This window comes from Gossypium hirsutum, chromosome A08, assembly GCF_007990345.1.
Source record: "Gossypium hirsutum isolate 1008001.06 chromosome A08, Gossypium_hirsutum_v2.1, whole genome shotgun sequence".
NCBI classification, from domain to species: domain Eukaryota; kingdom Viridiplantae; phylum Streptophyta; class Magnoliopsida; order Malvales; family Malvaceae; genus Gossypium; species Gossypium hirsutum.
Genome location: NC_053431.1, coordinates 61,294,258 through 61,301,254, shown reverse-complemented (window position 1 = coordinate 61,301,254; position 6,997 = coordinate 61,294,258). Strand labels below are relative to the sequence as shown.

At 38.6% G+C, this 6,997-nt stretch overlaps 1 non-coding gene across 1 annotated transcript; it reads left to right on the top strand.

The window, feature by feature from the left end:
• Window positions 1-6,624: 6,624 nt before the first annotated feature.
• Window positions 6,625-6,730, top strand: LOC121205609 (small nucleolar RNA R71). The gene has a single exon (XR_005900685.1). It is a non-coding gene; the product is annotated as a small nucleolar RNA R71 (small nucleolar RNA).
• The last annotated feature ends 267 nt before the right edge of the window (window positions 6,731-6,997 follow it).

The window sequence follows — 6,997 nt, the reverse complement described above, 5'->3', positions numbered from 1 at the left end:
ATCATTCGTTCAAAACCCGAGATACGGCCACTACGAGTTCTTAGTGATGCCGTTTGGGCTCACTAATGCCCTGCGGTATTTATGGATTTGATGAATCAGATCTTCAGACAGTATTTGGACCGGTTCGTAGTTGTGTTTATTGATGACATCTTGGTCTATTCAAGAGATGAGACCGAACATGCTGAGCACCTGAGATTAGTGTTGCAAATTTTACGGGATAAGCAGTTATATGCTAAGTTCAGTAAGTGTGAGTTCTAGTTAAGAGAGGTTAGCTTCTTGGGCCACGTGGTATCCACATCGGGTATTCGAGTTGACCCGAACAAAATTTCAGCCATACTTAACTGGAAGCCTCCGAGAAATATTACTGAGGTTCGGAGCTTTTTGGGACTTGCCGGTTACTACCGACGGTTTGTAAAAGGTTTCTCGATGATAGCCACACCGATGACGAAGCTACTCCAAAAAGATGTTAAGTTCGAATGGACGAAAAAATGTCAGAAAAGTTTTGATCAACTGAAAACTTATTTGACCGAAGCTCCAATTCTAATGCAGCCCGAATCAGGCAAAGAGTTTGTCATTTATAGTGATGCGTCCCTACTTGGGTTAGGTTGCGTATTGATGCAAGAAGGTCGAGTTGTGGCCTATGGGTCGAGACAATTAAAGCCACATGAGAAAAATTATCCGACCCATGATCTCGAACTAGCTGCCATCGTATTTGCTTTAAAAATATGGCGACATTACTTATTTGGTGAAAAGTGCCATGTATTTTCTGATCACAAAAGTCACAAATATTTGATGACTCAAAGAGACTTAAATCTGCGACAAAGACGTTGGCTCGAGTTGTTAAAGGATTATGAGCTTGTCATTGACTATCACCCGGGAAAAGCTAATATGGTTGCGGATGCCTTAAGTCGTAAATCACTGTTCGCTTTACGAGTGACGAATGTACACTTGTCTGTTCTACCCGACAATGTGTTAGTAGCTGAATTAAAAGCCAAACCATTATTGATTCCTCAAATTCGTGAGGGTCAGAAAGTCGATGATGAATTGGTTGCAAACGAGCTGAATGTGTTCCGAATGTGGAATCAGAGTTTCAAGTTGATGATGACATTTGCTTGAGGTTCAGAAATCGTTTGTGTGTTCCAAGAAATTCAGAACTTATTTCGATGATTCTGAACGAAGCTCATTATAGCCGAATGTCGATTCACCCGGGGAGTACGAAAATGTACAACGATCTTAGACGTCAGTTTTGGTGGCATGATATGAAATGAGACATTTCCGATTTTGTTTTGAAGTGTTTAATATGTCAGCAAGTAAAGGCGGAACATCAAGTGCCTACGGGTTTACTTCAGCCGATCATGATACCTGAATGGAAATGGGATCGAGTCACGATGGATTTTGTGTCTGGGTTGCCACCGTCGACAAGTAAGAAAGATGCGATTTGGGTTGTTGTTGATAGACTGACTAAGTCGGCTCATTTTATCCCCGTACGTACGGATTTTTCATTGGATAAACTAGCTGAATTGTATGTTTCTCAGATTGTGAGATTACACGGGGTACCGATTTCTATTGTGTCGGATAGAGATTCGAGATTCACCTCGCGATTTTAGAAGAAATTGCAAGAAGCTTTGGGTACCAAGCTGCACTTTAGCACCGCTTTTCACCCCCAAACCGATGGTCAATCCGAGCAGATAATTCAAATACTTGAGGATATGTTGAGATGTTGCATCCTCGAGTTCAGTGGTTCATGGGAACGGTATTTACCTTTGATTGAATTCGCTTACAACAACAGTTTTCAATCAAGTATTAAGATGGCACCTTACGAGGCTTTGTACGGTCGTAAATGCCGTACACCATTGTTTTGGACCGAGCTCGGTGAAAGTAAAATTTTCAGAGTTGATTTGATTAAAGATACTGAACAGAAAGTAAAAATAATTCGTGAGAGTCTGAAGGCAGCCACAGATCGCCAGAAGTCGTACGCGGACTTGAAACGAAAAGACATTGAGTATTAGGTGGGAGATAAAGTGTTTCTTAAAGTTTCGCCTTGGAAAAAGATACTCAGATTTGGCCGTAAGGGCAAGTTGAGCCCGAGATTCATTGGGCCGTACGAAATCTCCGAACGAGTTGGTCCAGTTGCGTATAGATTGATTTTGCCCCCTGAACTTGAAAAGATTCACGACGTCTTTCATGTTTCGATGCTTCGACGTTATAGATCCGATCCGTCACACGTGATTAATCCATCAGAAGTTGAAATTCAATCTGACTTGAGTTATGAAGAAGAACCGATTCGTATCCTAGCTCGTGAAGTGAAAGAGTTGCGAAACAAAAGGGTTCCGTTAGTAAAAGTGTTATGGCTCAAACACGGTATCGAAGAAGCTACTTGGGAAACCGAGAATTCTATGAAAGAACAATACCCAAACTTATTTACCGGTAAGATTTTCGGGGACGAAAATTTCTTAAGTGGGGGAGAGTTGTGACAGCCCTAAAGTGACCCTAGTCGGGAAGTGGTTTCGGGGCCACAAAACCGAGTCATAAAAATAATTAGCTGTCATATTTGATGCTTATTATATGTATATATGCATGTGTCAAAATTTCATGTTTGAATTTTGTCAATTGTAAGTGAATTTTATCAAATAGGACTTATGTGACAAAATTTAGAAATGTGCTAGGCAAATGTGAAATGGCCTATTAATGCATGTTGTGAAAATGATGGGTTTGCATGTCAATTTACCCAAATTTAAGCTTAGTGGCCGGCCATGCTATGAGTGGAAACATGTCACAAACATGTTATGTTAGTGATGTATGTTAGGAAAAATAAAATAAGGAGTATGGGTAATAAAGAAATGGAAAAAAAAGAAAGGAAAGAATGTGTGTGATTGTCTCCCCCCCCATTGCCGTGAGCGGAAGAAAAGAAAACAAAAAAAAAGTGTTCATCCTTTGGTTCATCCTTGGCCGAAAATTCTAAGGAAGAAGGAATGAGTTCTTGCTTCATGTTTGGTTTGGAAGAGGATTAGGAGGAGGTTCGGCCATACTTGTATCTATATTAAGGTATGTTGATGTTGTGCCATGAGATTCATGCATGTTTTTAGTTGCTAGTTTGAGTTCTAATTAGCCATGGTTCAAATCTTTGCTATGTCATGGGGATGATATTCGGCCAAGGTGGATTTTGTGTTAATGTCATTGCATGCTAAATGTGAAGCTTGTTAATGATACATGTGATGGTGGATTGATTAACTCTTGGATTTTCTTTTTAGCATTTTTGAGTGAGACATTAAGTTCTTTGTTTAACCATGATCAAAATTGAAATGGTAAGGTGTTGTGATGTATTCGGCCATGGTATATCCATAAGTATGATTTATGCTTATTGCATGGTAGGTAAGATTTGTGTTTTGGATTTATGTTTATGTTTGGTTATAATCAACCTTGTGATTCGGCTCTTACACATATATATATATGTTTGCACATGACGTATTGGCATGACATATATAATATCTCAAGGTATATATTTTCATATGATGGTGTTTCGGTTATGGAGTAAATGATGGATGCGTATTGAGTTATAATATGTAATGCATTAGTTAGTAAAATGTATGCCATTTGTGTGTGGTATTAAGTATATAATTGGCCTCAACATAAACATGCATATTCGGCCACATGAATGAGTACATAGGTTGATGTGTTTGTTCGGCCATAGGTAAGCATATTGAAGGATTTATCTTGACTTAGAAAATTCGGCTAAGGAGAATACTAACTAATGTGTTGAGTTTGATTCATGATTCCGTACATATGTGACTTTGATGTCTAATGAATTATATATGGGCTAAGTACCTTGAGTTCCTCTTTTTGATGCTCAAATGATTAAATCAATTTATTTGTTAAATTAAGCTCAAGAGCAAAGGGGAACTAAATCCGATAAAGGGAAGGAAAAAGTGGTCGAATAGCCATCAAAATTGTTCGACAACATCCGAGGTAAGTTTTCGAGTAATGGAACTTAGATTATGATTTGATTAGATCATATTTTAAGCGAATCAAAATCATGCTCTTTGTATGTGGCTATTGAGCCGAAATTGCAAGTGTGATAAGTGTCTTGTGTCTGAGCTTTGGTAATGAAAATGAAATACGGATGTGTCATGATTTATTGATAAATGTGCATGGTTATTCGAATGATGTCCGGGCTAAGTCCCGAAGGCTTTGTGCTAAGTGACTATATCCGGACTAAGATCTGAAGGCATTTGTGCGAGTTACTAATTCTGGGCTAAGCCCGAAGGCATTGGTGCGAGTTACTAAATCCGGGTTAAGTCCCGAAGGCATTTGAACGAGTAGCTATATCCGGTTAAATTCCGAAGGTACGTGATTCGGGAATGAGTGATCTTGCTGTAAAAATTTCAGTTAATACGCTTGTAAAATCCCAACAATGAGGTATGTTTCGTGTGTGCATTGGAATAGTTGATTCCCTTCGAATAATATTCGCTCAGTAAATTTATGAGTTTCCGGCCTTGGCTAAGTTGATCTTTTGTGTGTGAATATAAGGGTTGGTAATGTGAAGTAATTATGATATTGAGAATTTGTGCACATGAAATTATCCGTTTAGTTATATGAATGCTATACTTCAGTTGTGCTTAAATTCTTTGCTCAAACTTACTAAGCACTAAATGCTTACTCTATTTCTTTGATTCTCTGTTTTATAGATTTTGGTTCGTCAGCTATCGGACTCGGGAATTTTGAAGTCGAAGTCGCCCACACTATCAAAGCCCCTTTTGGTACACTTTTGGTTGAACTTTGAAATGGCATGTATAGGACTACCCTCTTTGTTGTGGGTCATGGACCCTTTGGATTTGTATAATTTTGGATAGCCATGCGAAAATGGCTTATATATGTTTGAGCATAATGTTATAATCATTTGGTATGGATATGGTTATTGAGAGGTGTGGATATACTTAACAAGGATTGGCCATGGAAATGGTTAATCACTATCATAAATTGTGCTATTTATGCTAAAAGGGCTAGTTGAATCATGGAAACTATGAAATAGGTAAAGTCTACCTTAAAGGAAGATGCTGACAGCAGCAGTGATGTAGATTTGGAAAATCACTAAAAATAGTAGGAATGTAATTAAATAGTTAATAAATTATGTAAACGAACCTTGATGAATCTATTTTCATAGGAAAGTAATGAAACGATCATATGAACAGTATGTTAAGAGATATTCAGGTTTTCGTGAGACAGGGCCAGAACGGTTTCTGGATTCCCTGTTCCGAGTTTGGAAATTCATTATAAATTAACCAGAGATAATTAGAAGTCATGCCATATATTCATAGATTCCTTTTTGAGTCTAGTTTCTATAGAAACAAACGGCATCAGTATTGAAGCCCTGTACAGGGAGATATCCAAGTCGTAATGCGCAAAGGTTAGTGTAGTCGATCCCTGTAACATGGGAGACTTTGACTAATAAAATGTACTAATTGGCCCGACCAAAAATTCTAGAAAAAAATTTGTAGATGAATATATGAGTCTATTTTCATGGAAAAATCACGAAACTGATTTTCGAGTTGTGAAACTCAAGATATGATTTTTAAGGTGACAGTGACGCAGTTAGCTAGCTTGCCTGGAAAATTTAAAATGGATTGTGCAAAGAAGTGATTGAAGTCTGCAAACCCCTCGTGTCCGACTCCGGCGACGGACTCGGGTACGGGGTGTTACAATTTGAATTCACTAAGTTAGGATTTACCTTGTTAGTCTTTGCAGATTCTGATTCCTTTGGTGTAGGAATTTCAACAGCTAGTTGATTTTTCTCAACGAGCTTATTTTTGACCTCAATCAATCGGGGTTCCAGAATTTTACCACTTTGCAATGCCACTACCTTGATATATTCTTTACCCAAATTTCTTGGATTCTCAGTATCGTTTGGCAAGGTTCCTTGCGGCCTATTACGAAGCTCTGTAGCTAACTGACCCATTTGGTTTTCCAAATTTTTTAGTGTTGCTGCTTGGCTTTGGATGAAAGTGTCATGCTTTGCCATGTATGCTTTTATCAAGTTTTCCAAACTGTTTGATGCCTCAGCTTGAGGTGGTTTTGGAGCTTGCTGATTAAACCCTTGAGATTGGTTGAGCCTATGTTGCATAAAGTTTTTGTTTGGTCTATTTCCTTCGTTGCTCCAAGGAAAGTTGGGGTGATTATGCCATGAAGGATTATAGAAGTTGGACTGGGGTCCTTGTCCACTCCTATTTGGATGTTGGTTCCCCACATAGTGCACCGACTCAAGATTCAATGGGCAATTCTCGAAAGAATGACCTTTCCCACAGTACACACAGGAAACTACTTCGTACAAACTTGGCGGTTGAGCTTCAAAATTATTAGCACTATTAGAGGTAAACTGTTCTAACATAGAGGAAACAGGCGATACATAAGCTGATAACGGAGTGAGAGTATTAACTTTATGAACTCCAGCTATACGTCTTCCTGAAGCTGTGCGATTTATTGGCCATTGATAGTTGTTGCTTGCAATCCTCTTAATGATCTTATAAGCAATACTTAGACAAAATTGCACCATTCACAGAAGCATCTACCATCAATCTTGTATGTACATTGAGATCATTATAGAATGTCTCCAACTGGATACAATGAGGAATTCCATGATGAGGACACTTACGAAGTAACTCCTTGAACCTCTCCCAAGCCTCACACAAAGACTCGTCATCTAATTATCAAAAAGTGTGATCTCATTCCTCAACTTAGCATTCTTGCTAGGCGGGAAATACTTAACCAAAAATCTCTCTACTAATTCTTTCCATGTAGATATGGAACTTGGTGGCAATGAATTAAGCCATGCTCGTGCTCGATCTCGCAATGAGTATGGAAAGAACTTCAACCTCAATGCATCTTCAGTCACACCGGCTATCTTGAATGAATCACTCACCTCCATAAATAATCAAAGGTGGAGATGTGGATCTTCTGTGGGCATACCACTAAATTGGCCCATCGTTTGTAGCATTTGAAACAT